The sequence below is a fragment of the Leucopleurus acutus genome, assembly GCF_964270905.1.
Source record: "Leucopleurus acutus genome assembly, chromosome: 2".
In the NCBI taxonomy this organism is placed as follows: domain Eukaryota; kingdom Metazoa; phylum Chordata; class Mammalia; order Artiodactyla; family Delphinidae; genus Leucopleurus; species Leucopleurus acutus.
This window is the reverse complement of record NC_139143.1, coordinates 150,714,330-150,727,579: the sequence shown is the minus strand read 5'-3', so window position 1 is coordinate 150,727,579 and position 13,250 is coordinate 150,714,330.

The window sequence follows — 13,250 nt, the reverse complement described above, 5'->3', positions numbered from 1 at the left end:
GTGGTCCAGTGGTAAAGAATCCGCCTTACAGTGCAGTGGACGATCCCCTGGTTCGATCCCTGTCAGGGAACTAAGATCCCACATGCCTTGGGGCAACTAAGCCCGTTGCGCCACAATTACTGAGCTCGTGCTCCTCAGCTAGAGCCCATGTGCTGCAAACTACAGAGCCCACGTGACCTGGAGTCTGCGTGCCTCAACTAGAGAGAAGCCCGGGCACCACAACACAGAGCCCTCGCACCTCAACGAAAGATCCCACATGCCTCAACCAAGATATCCTGTGTGCTGCAACTAAGACCCGACGAAGCCAAAAATAAATAAATAAATTAAACAAAAAAAAGGATGGAACAGTGGGGTCAAGGATGGAGGCTTTAGAGATCCTGGTAAGAGTTATTGGAGAGAGGCAGAGGCAGTGGTGATAGACTTAAGAAGACTGATTGCAGGGATATAGAGAAGGCAGTATACCACAGTGGTTAAAATTGTGGGCTTTAAAGGAAAACACACCTTAATTCCAACCTCAGCTCTGCCACTTATGAGTTGTGTGATTTAAGGTTAGTTCCTTAACCTATCTGAACCTCAGTTCCCTCATTTATAAAATAGAGGAGATAAAAATAGATCTACCTTGTAGGGTTATCATGAGGATTTGTTCATTTATTTTAAAAATAGTTATTGAGTCTACTATGTGCTAGGCACTGTTCTAGGTACTGAGGATACAACGGTAAACAAAACAAACAAAACTCTGCCTTCATGCAGCTTATATTTCAATGGCGGAAGAGTGACAATTATATAAACTATATATAAAATTATAAATAAATAAATAATATATATTTATAAATTATAAATATAATTTATAAATCATATATTTTCTCCTTATTTACTTATGATTGTATACATATATATACATACATATGAATATGTATGTATATAATCATAAGTTGGTAGGAGAAAAATATATTAGTGAAGGAAGAAAGATAGATGGGAGCTTATATGAGCTTATATGGGAGAGGTTGAGAGTCTACTAAGGGTGGTCAGAAAAGTCCTCATGGATAAGGAAACATTTGAGAAAAGACTTAAAGTAAGAGAGTGACCAAGAGTATATCTAGGATGGGTGGCCATCAAGGTAAAAAGAACAGCAGATGCAAGTGTGGTAGATAGAAGGGGATATGGAGTCAGGAGAGATTTTGTTTTTTAAGGTAAGAAATAACATAGCACTTTTTTAAGCTGATGTGATGATCCTTTGGAAAGTGAAGTATTAATTATGTAGGTAAGAGAGAGGATTGCTGGAGTAGAGGGGAAAGGATTGATTTTTAGAGTACCAAAGAGAGGACTGGGTATGCAGGCATGGATGCAGGTGGGTGAGCTATCTGCTGAGAGGGAAAAGAAAGCGGAAGGTGTCGGAAGTTTGAGTAAAGAAAAGGTATGAAATAATCATTTAGGGAAAGTGGATGGACTTTTAAAATAAAATGATTCCCAGATAGCACTAACGGCCCACGTAAGGTTAGTGGTGATGAATTTTAAGAGTCCAGTTGATATAGTTGTGGGTTTTTCTTCATCCACTTTCCCAAAGGTGGAGAGTAAGTGAAGAGTTAGATTGTCCAGGGTAGGGATTTTGTGAAGCAAAATAACAAAGCAAGACGGGGCAGGAGAGGAGAGGACATATCAAGGGAATGATGATAACATTGGACATTGGAAGTGAAGTGTATAAAAAGAGAAGTGAGAGGACATGAAATGGGTAAGGAATGGTGAATAGGTGTTAGGATCACTAGATTGTAGGGCCAAGGGGGGAACCAAAGAACTGTTGGAGTGAGTGAGCTGGAAAGACAGGAGAGGTATAGAAAGATAAGAAAGATTATTGGTAGATTATTAATGAATGGAAACAATCCCTAAAATAATAGTAGTAGGGCTTCCTTGGTAGCACAGTGGTTAAGAATCCGCCTGCCAATTCAGGGGACACGGGCTCGAGCCCTGGTCCGGGAAGATCCCACATGCCACGGAGCAACTAAGCCTGTGTGCCACAACTACTGAGCCTGTCCTCTAGATCCTGTGAGCCACAACTACTGAGCCCGCGTGCCACAACTACTGAAGCCCACATGCCTAGAGCCCATGCTCTGCAACAAGAGAAGCCACCGCAATAAGAAGCCCGTGCACCGCAACAAAGAGTAGCCCCCACTCGCTGCAACTGGAGAAAGCCACGCACAGCAACAAAGAGCCAAAGCAGCCAAAAGTAAACAAATAAAATAAATAAAATTTAAAAAAATAGTAGTAGTAAGACCTCAAAGTGCTCACTATGTAGTGGGGAAGACAAGGCAGAATGAAATGAATGCTAAAGACAGGCACATGAAATGGCTGTAGCCAAAAAGAATCTTCAAGTAAGTGTGAGGGTCAGATAAAGGAACGCAGGCAAAGAAGGTGGCATTTGAGATGAGCCTCAAAATGGAGCAAGTATAGAGCATAGCCTGATATATCATAGCAGTTGTACCATGGCAGCGAGTGTTCAGGAAACAATGGCTGGAGCACGGGGTGGGAGATAAAATGCCAGGCTAATGCCTGAACATTTTATGTAGGTAATAGTGATATTAGGAGCCTTCTATGTAATTGAGTCTACTTATTAGCGTGATATGAAGTCATATTGCTTTCTGTATTTTGATCAGTCTTAAGTCTTTCTTTTCCTTTATGTACTTAGGTCATATTTAGAGTTTTTACATTTCACTAGGATTTTCTGATTGTCCTTTTAAGATCACTTCCCCTCAAATGCACTGATACGGCTGTTTCTTTCCAAACAATGGACTGCCACATGCCCATTCACTTTCTTTCCAATAGCCTTCCACTCCACCCCCCAATGTTGGTAGGAAAGCCTGACATGTGATCCCTTATGGGTCTGAAGCTCCTGTGAGAGAGGTTGGGAAATAGGCTGGATATGATCAGAATTATGCTGTCCAGAGCATTAGGACCGGTTGCAGCAGATAAGAGTGGAAGGCAAATAGTTATATTCTCCCAAGGTTGAGGAAGACGGAAGGGACACGGTCTCGCAACTGAGGTGTCACAATTTTTTCAGGAACTCAGTATCTATATCAATGATGGGGTCAGTCTCTTTGCAAGCTATATTTATGATGTCATTTGAAGATATCACAACCTCTGTCTTCACAGACTAACCAGATAAATGTTGAAACCATTACCTTCTCTGTCATTGTAGCTTTGGCCAAGTCCTTCCCCCCCTCTGGACCCAAGGTGCTATCTTTAAAAAAGGGGCTGCAGTCATCCTTCTCTAGGGTCCCTTCCAACTGTGACATGCTCTAAATTTTCTGTTATCATTTATTCTTTATTAAATTTATGTGACAGGCATTTTTCCAAGCATGAGACCCTCTCACCACTTCACTCTGCCTGCCAAACTCCTGTTATGAATTATGTTGGGCTTTTCTTCTGTAAAACATTTGCGAAAAGTTGTGCGTTACAGACGTAGAGAATGGACTTGAGGACACGGGGAGGGGAAAGGGTAAGCTGGGACGAAGTGAGAGAGTGGCATGGACATATATACACTAAAAAATGTAAAAGAGATAGCTAGTGGAAAGCAGCTGCATAGCACAGGGAGATCAGCTCGGTGCTTTGTGACCATCTAGGGGGTGGGACAGGGAGGGTGGGAGGGTGGGAGGGAGACACAGGAGGGAGGGGATATGGGGATATTTGTATACATACAGCTGATTCACTTTGTTATACAGCAGAAACTAACACACCATTGTAAAGCAATTATACTCCAATAAAGATGTTTAAAAAAAAAAAAGAAAAGTGCGTTAGAAGGAGGTTTATTTCATGTAACACATTTGAGAGAAAATCATGTAAAGGGCTTTGTTTTGTTCCAGCAGCTGAAACAATAAAACCACCACAATGACATGCAACATCATTTTGTACTGCCCTCCAGTGGTGGCCCAAATGTCTTTTCCTGGTTGAAGTTTAAGGAATAAAATGTGTTTTCAGAGGAGCTCACATTATCTAAAGGTAGGAGAGTCTTAGAGGGCCTGAGGAAAGGGTATATCATCAAATCTCTCTTCTTAAAAAGGAGGAACTGAGGCCCATCATTGTTCTCATCACCATGCAAAGCTATTCTAGTTTCTCCCGTCTTTGAAGAGATATTTTACAACCCTGACTCTGGGTCTACTTCTCTGCTCCCCTTCACAGCCAAATTTCTCAAAAGGGTTATCTACATACTGTTTCTACTTACTCATCTCCAATTTATTTTTAAACTTTTTACTCTAAAATAATTCCTAACTTTCAGAAGAGTTGTAAAAATATTACAAAGAATTCCCATATACTCTTTATCCAGGGGCACCAAAAGTTAGTATTTTGCCACAGTCTCTTTATCTGTGTGTGTGTATATGTGTACACATGCACACATAAATATATAGCTGTATGTGTGTGTGGTCAGGGGTAGTTCTGAACCATTTACCCCTAATACCCTAAATACTTCAGTGTGTATTTTCTAAGAACAAAGACATTCTCTTACATACTTATACACCCGTCTCCCCACCCCCACCCCTAGTATGAAGATTACATTCAGGAACTTTATCACTGATATAATCCTTATTTATAGTCCACATTCAAAGTTCACTTTGATAATATCCTATATAGCAGTTTTCCATCCTGTACAAGGTCTGATCCAGTGCTTGATCCCTAATCATGCATTGCATTTAACTGTCATGACTCTTTAGTTTCTTTTAATCTAAAATAGATTGTTATTTATGATACTGACTTTTTTTTAAGTACAGGCCATTGTTTTATAGAATTTCCTTCTATTTGGGTTTGTGTCCTATTTCCTTATGATGAGATTTATATTTTTCTTTTTTTGGAGTGGGCAGGAATACTACCTATGGGATAGTGTGTCACATGAGGAGAAATACGGTGTTACCTGGTCCCATTATTGATCATATTCATTTTGATCAGTTGGTTAAGGTGGTATCTGCTGGGTCTTCACTGTAAAGTTATTATTTTTTTCTATGTAAATAATGAGTAATCTGTGGAGAGTTACGCTGAGACTATGTAAATATCCTGTTCCTCGTCAAAACTTTTGCCCAAAGGTTTCCACATTCACCGATAATTCTTGCCTGAATCAATTACTATGATAGTTGCAAAATGGTGATTCTAGGGAATTCCCTGGTGGTCTGGTGGTTAGGACTATGTGCTTTCACTGCTGTGGGCTGGGTTCAATCTCTGGTCACGGAACTAAGGTCCCACAAGCCTTGCAGCCAAAAAAAGGAAGATGGTGATTCTATAACTCCATTAGTCCATCTACATTTTTTTAGCTAGCATTCTACTGTAAGCAAGATCTTTCCCTTCTCTCTTATTTATCTATATTTAATCTATATTTATTATCACCAGTAAAAAAAAAAAAAACCTCATGGATTCTTATTTAATAGGTTATAATCCATTATTGTCATTATTCATTTTATTGTTCAACTTGTCCTAGATTTGGCCATTGAGACTCCCTTTAAGCTGGCTTCTGTGTCCTTTTGACACATGCTCATTTTTTTTTAGCATTTCCTTGCTTTCTGGTATAATACCGTGTTCCAGGTTCATCTTGTATTTTCCCTGTCTAGACTTGGAAATCATCCCTCTCTCCAAAAGAGCACTCCTTTAGGTGGGGAATGGTATTTAGAAGCCGAGATCTGGGCACCAGATATATCCATTGCTACTGGGGAGTAACTGCTTCTAGGCCCTTTAAGTAAACAGAGCCAAGGAGGAAAGGCAGCTTAATATATAGTTCAACTATTTTTAATCATGAATTCAGTACTGGTATCTCTAATTCCAGTTCAACACCACAGAGTTCTTTCTCCAATTCCTGATTTGCATCTCCCCTTTCCCACAGTGAGAACTCTGGCTCTCAACGGCATCAACGTCTTATTTTCATTTGTTCAGTGTTATGATATACACGAAATAGTTTCAGAATTGCTATATCCATTCCACTAAAGAAAACATTTTTTATTATTAATTAATTAACTAATTTATTTTTGGCTGTGTTGGGTCTTTGTTGCTGCACGTGGGCTTTCTCTAGTTGTGGCGAGCAGGGGCTAGTCTTTGTTGCGGTGCACGGGTTTCTCACTGCGGTAGCTTCTCTTGTTGCGGAGCACGGGTTCTAGGTGCACGGGCTTCAGTAGTTGTGGCGCACGGGCTTAGCTGCTCCGCGGCATGTGGGATCTTCCTGGACCAGGGCTCAAACCTGTGTCCCCTGCATTGGCAGGCGGATTCTTAACCACTGCGCCGCCAGGGAAGTCCCTGAAAACAATCTATTAAATAGTGTTCAGTGTTTGTTTGCATTTTTATTTTGTTTTTAGACTAAGGGAATATAGTCAAAGTACTGTGTTGAAAAGTAATCCAGATCCGTTTTTTATTTTCTTTCAGAATGGTTATATTACTTATTTACTATAGTTAGGTTTATTTCTGTCTGTTTATATTCAGTTTTACGATCCCTTTCATTTTTGTTGGTTCAATTTTCTTTTTTTTTTTTTTGCGGTACACGGGCCTCTCACTGTTGTGGCCTCTCCCGTTGCGGAGCACAGGCTCCGGATGTGCAGGCTCAGCGGCCATGGCTCACGGGCCCAGCCGCTCCGCGACATGTGGGATCCTCCCAGATCGGGGCACAAACCCGTGTCCCCTGCATCGGCAGGCGGACTCTCAACCACCGCACCACCAGGGAAGCCCAATTTTCTTTTTTGAATATGTAAAAGCTAACATTGTCCAAAAGTTAGATCCATACACAAAACATATGTAGCACTTCATGAATCTGTGTGTCATCTGTATGTAGGAGTCATGCCAATTTTCTCTGTATTGTTCCAGTTTTACTATACATGCTGTCAAAGCAAGAGCACCTCCAGTTAATTTTTCAACCTGTTGGGTGCTATTTGAAGTGTGACTCCCCAACACACACACTTCACTGAAACTGCTCCTGTCAAAGTCATCAGTGCTAATATTTTTCTATCCTTATCTTATTGGACCTTTCCACACTCTAAGCAAATCTCTCCAATAGTCTTGAAACACTCTCCTCTCTTGTTTTTGTTCCCCTAGTCTTCTGGTTTTACTCTCTCTTCACAGGCCTCTCCTCATTATCTTTGTCTATTCAACCACCCTAAAATGTGTTATTCCTCAGGCCTCCTGGCTCCCTTCACTTCGTTCTGTGTACTCTCTTCCTAGCCAACCTCAGCCATGTCTAAGCCTTCAAATGCTGATTATGCTAATGACATCTAAATTGATATCTTCATCCCAGACCTTTCCTCTGGTTTCCAAACCTATAACGAACTGCCTAACTGACATCTGCTTGGATGTCTCACTGACATCTTCAGTGTAACAAGTCTAAAATAGAACTTCTCATTTCCCAGCCAAAACTGCTTCCCCCAGGCTCCTCCCTTACAGTAAATATCAGTTCTATCGGGTTGCTGTAGCCAGAAACCTAGGAGTCATTCTTGATTTCTCTATGCTCCTCAATCACAATGTCCAATCTATCTGCGATATATGAAAATTTTACCTCCAAAATTATGTCAAATGAGTCCAATTTTCTCGGTCTCTACTACCACCCTTTCACTCATCATCTCTCACCCAGACTCCTCATCTGCCTCATAACTGGCCTCTCTTTTATCTCCCACACATTCATTCTCCATTTAGAAGCTACCATGACCTTTTTCACAACAAAATAACAGTACAAGCTTACATTTATGAGGTGTTTATTATGTGCCAGGACTTGCTGCAAGCACTTTATATGTATTTAGTCTTTAAAACCACTCCATGAGGTAAAAACCAATTTACCTCAATTTTATAGAAAAGGAAACTGGAGCACAGAGAGGTTAAGTACTGCCCAAGATCACACAGCTGGTAAATGATAGAACTTAGGCTTGGACCCAGAATGAATCTTTAGCCTTTGCACTTATCTACCACTTTATACTGGATCACGTTACTACCCAACCTCAAATGCTTTCATGGCCTCTCTCTACACAGGGACTAAATACCCAACTCCATTCCAAGGCCTGCTGATCCTGTGACATGCTTCCTGCTTACCCCGCCAGGCTGCTGGCTGCTTCCCTTTCCTTCATTTCCCTCCAGCAACCTGGCTTGTTTTGTTTTGTTGTTGTTTCCCAGCTTCCTTGTACATAATAAGCCTTTTCTTACTGGCAGGCATTGCACAACCCCTGCCTCAAATACTCTTCTCTCTGGCTCCTTCTCATTCTACAGGTCTCAATTTAACGATCTGTTCTGAGAGAATTTCCCTCACCATGCTATTTCTTAAGTAGCTCCTTTCCTGGTATGTTCTATCTAAGCCCCATACTTGTTTTCTTTTTTAGTCCTTAAAACAATTTGTTGTTATTTATTTGTTTGTTTACTTGTTTTGTCTCTCTTCCCTACTAAAATTAAGTGCTGTGAAGGCAGAGGCTGTGTCTTAGTCGCTTTTGTATATTCAGAGCCTAGCACAGTGCCTAGTTCATAGAAGGGGCTCTAGAAATATTTGTTGAATAAACATATCTTTTTCTACTTCATAGCTTCTGTTTACTCATAATTTCTGCTTCCTCATCACTTTGGTTTGTGATAGAGACAGCCCAGGCTCTATCTCCTCCCACACATATCCTTACTCAATGTCATAGTTTAATTAGTTATAGTTTTCATTGCTGTTAATTGCCTCAGTCACTTCATGTTTCCCAAGTCAGACCCCTGGGAGAGAAATATTGATTTGTCCAACTCATTTCTTAGAAGCCAGTCCACATTTGTAGGTTGTTGGTTGCTTGCCTGCTTTTGGGGCAGATTCCCAGTCCTGGTCCAAACAGCTGTGTTGGGCAGGGTGTGGGTGGGGGTGGTCTGCACTTTGCTGCTTCATTTCCTTTCTGGGACTTTCATCTTGAATCATAGCCCAAAGGATTGTCAGGCCAACCATTTGAATGGCCAGTGAAATGTTTTAAAGGAGCTTGATGATGATTCAAGTTCCTCCTAAGGCCGCACTGTGGGTGAGCTCTACGGGCTCTGGGCTCCCAGGACACTTATCAAGTAGTGCCTAAAGATTTATGGAGTGCTTACCATGTGCCAGGCATGCTGCATTACATATACTCTCTCAGTTCAACCTCACAACATTCAGGTGAGGTCGACATTATCATAATCCCCACTTTACAGGTAAGCAAACTGAGATTTAAGGGGTTTGGTCCCTGGCCAAAGATCAAGATCTAGTGAACGGCGATGCCAGGACCCTAATTTAGATCTTTCTAACTCCAAAGTCCATCCTCCCTACATTACACTAGACTGTTTACCTTCTCCTTATCAACTGTGTCACCTTGGTCAAATTACCTAATTTATGTGACCTTCTATTTCCTTATCAGTAAAACGAGGATATTAATACCTAATTCATGGGATTATTATAGGTTTATGAGCAATCATAACCTATTCCAATAAATATAGCAGCTACGTTACTATCTTTCAGTTTAGTCTGAATCTAAATTTTCATATGTGAAAAGCAGAATTATCAACTTCAGTTGTCCATAAAGAACAGGATCTCCTGGGAGACTTTATCCTGCTGGCAAGTATTCCTGATCCAAATTATAAAGACATAGGGCTTTGAGAGGGACAACAGTTATTCTCTAAGGAAACAGAGAAATTCAATGTACTTCAGAGATGAGAAAGAAAACTGCACTCAACCTAGCCATAATGTAGCAGAGTGGAAATTGGTAAGCGCTCAGTATAAAGATTTAAATCTGTGTCTGACAAGCATAAGATTTTCTCCAAGGCCAGAGCATTTTACATCATAATCTTCTGTAATCCTACCACAACTTTAAGTGGTGGGTCTTCTTATGACCTCCATTTTTCAGGCTCAGAGAGTTAAAGTGACCTGGGTAAGGTCATAAATATAATCTGAGGTAGAGAGGGAACTGGAGCCCAGTTTGGCACCATTGCAACAAGCTTTCAGCTGTGGACAGTCTGGCAAGTCTACTAGCGAGTTACCCTGCCCTGCAACTTCAGGATCATTTGGGTGGAAACTGACTCCCAGGTCAAACATGATCCTGACATCTTGTACATTCATTATTCTCAGAAAAGGCAAATCAGTTCTACAGACATCAGCACAATTTAGGGAGAATGCTGGCTAGGATGGTAGTTCCCCATGTAGCAATACAGATAAATACCAATATCTAAACAAATGATACCATGTGAGGAATGCAAGAGCAAGAGTAACTAATCTTTGTACAGCACTGTATGATTCACAAGGGACATTCATATCTATTACCCAGTTTCCTCCTCATATCACCCCTTTGAGAGAGGTATTATCATTGCCATTTCACAGATAAAGAAACTGAGGTTTTAAAAAGTTGATTTAGTATGAAGAAGTGGACATATATTGTTTTATGGTCTCTGGGCCTTCATTCCTCCTTCTTTTGAGAACAGTACCTTGTGTTTCCTTTGGAGATCAAACACCTTCTACTTCAGCAACAGTGATTGGATCAACATGTGCACATGATGCATCAGATCTTTGAGCATCACCCGTAGAACTTTTGTTTGGGTTTTTGTTCAAACCGTTGAGATGGAGGAGCTCTCTTAAATCTATGGGTATGATTCTGAAGTGAATGGCTACCACCACAAGAAAAAAAATTATGTATGAATTTTAAACCTGCAGAAGTTTAATGGGCAGAAGACCAAAACAGACATTTCTGCAAAGAAGACATACAGATGGCTAATAAGCACATGAAAAGGTACTCAACATTGCTAATTATTAGAGAAATGCAAATCAAAACTACAATGAGGTACCACCTCACACTGGTCAGAATGGCCATCATCAAGAAGTCTACAAATAGTAAATGCTGTAGGTGTGGTGAAAAGGGAACCCTCGTATACTGTTGGTGGGATGTATACTGGTGCAGCCACTATGGAGAACAGTATGGAGGTTCCTTAGAAAACTAAAAATAGAGTTACCATATGATCCAGCAATCCCACTTCTGGGCATATATCCAGAGAAAACTCTAATTCAAAAAGACACATGAGGGGCTTCCCTGGTAGCGCAGTGGTTGAGAGTCCGCCTGCCGATGCAGGGAACACGGGTTCGTGCCCTGGTCCAGGAAGTTCCCACATGCCGCGGAGCGGCTGGGCCCGTGAGCCATGGCCGCTGAGCCTGGGCGTCCGGAGCCTGTGCTCTGCAGCGGGAGAGGCCACAACAGTGAGAGGCCCGTGTACCGCAAAAAATAAAAAATAAAAAATAAAAATAATAAAAAAAAAAAGACACATGAACCCCAGTGTTCATAGCAGCACAAATTACAATAGCCAAGACATGTTAGCAATCTAAATTGTCCATCAACAGATGAATAAAGATGTTATATATATATATATATATATATATATATATATATACATACATATATATGTATATATATAGTGGAATACTACTCAGCCATAAAAAGAATGAAATACTGTCATTTGCAGCAACGTGGATGGACTTAGAGATTACTATACTAAGTGAAGTAAGTCTGACAGACAAAGACAAATATCATGTGATACCATTTATATGTGGAATCCAAAATATGATACAAATGGAACTTATTTGCAAAACAGAAACAGACTTGCAGACATAGAAAACAAACTTGTGGTTACCAAAGGGGATAGCAGCGGGGAGGGATAAATTAGGACTTTGGGATTAGCAGATACAAATTACTATAATACAAAATAGATAAACAACAAGTTCCTACTGTATAGCACAGGGAACTATATTCAATATCTTGTAATAAATTATAATGGAAAAGAATATGAAAAAGAATATACATGTATATACGTATAACTGAATCACTTTGCTGTACATCAGAAACTAATACAACATTGTAAATTAACTATACTTCAAAAAAAAGTAGAAATGGAGGTTAAAAATAAAAGTGTGTAGCACATGGATGGTAGGATTAACTCTTGATATATAGCAATTATGTTAAGTGCAAATAAATTAACCTCACTAATTGGATTTTTAAAAAATATATCCAACAGTAAATTGGCTATCAAAGACACACTTAAAACATAAGGAGATGGAAAGACTAAAATAAAAAGATGAAAAAAGATACACCAGGAAAATATGAACTGGGTTGTGACCATAGTATCTGTCAAAAAGGAATTTTAGTCTCAAATGATAAGAAGTGATAAAAAGTCATTACATAGTCATAAAAGAAGCAAACACATAAATGTAATAGGTAAAACACATAGATGCACCTAATTATACAGTCTTAAAATATAGACAACTTCAGGGAGAAATAGATAGAAGCATAATTGTAGTAGAAGATTTAATATCCCCCTCTCAGAAACTGATATATCAAGGCTTAAAGTATAATTACCATATTTCATCAATTCTATACCTCATACAAGACTGGCTTGAGAAGGATTAAAGATATAATAAATGTGAAAAATAAAATTATAAAAGAAAAACATAGGAGACTATTACAGTTTGTGACTGAGGAGAATGGAAAAGCAAAACCTATTATAAAAAGCACAAACTATAAGACAATAATATTGATGAATAATAAAGATTTCTATTCACCAAAAGACACTGTAGACAAAGTAACTAGATGAGAGAATGAGAAAAGATATATGAAATATTTAATACACAAAATCCTTGCAAATAAGTAAGAGGGTAGCAACCCCTAGAAAGAAAATAAGCAAAAAACATGAACCTAGAGGAAATCCCAAAATCAAGACATATGAAGAGATGCTCAAAAATATCAGTGAAATGTTAATTAAAACAGCAATGTACTATCGTTTTACATCTATTAAACTATAAAATTTTGATAATGCCAGCTGGTTGGGTTGTGGGGATGCTGAAACCCTTATATGTGGTGGTGGGAGTATGGACTGGTATAGCCTTATCGAAAGCAATCTGACATAAATTATGCAAATCAAGAACTCATATTCTATGAGCCCACAGTTGCACTCCTGGGATATATCCCAAAGAAATTCTTATGCAGACACAGAAACATATTCATTGCTGTGTTATTTATGATGGTGGAGACTTGAAGACAACCTGGTTGTCTATCACTGGGAGAGTAGACAGCTAAAATGTGGTAAATGTTCTGTCATTAAATATTATGCAGTAATCATCAGAAATGGATTAGATATACACACAGCAACAAGAATGCATTTTATTTTTTATTGACATATAGTTGGTTTACAATATTTTAATAGTTTCAGGTGTACAACATAGTGATTCAATATTTTTATACATTATACTCCATTTAAACTTATTACAAAATAATGGCTATATCACATCTTCTTTA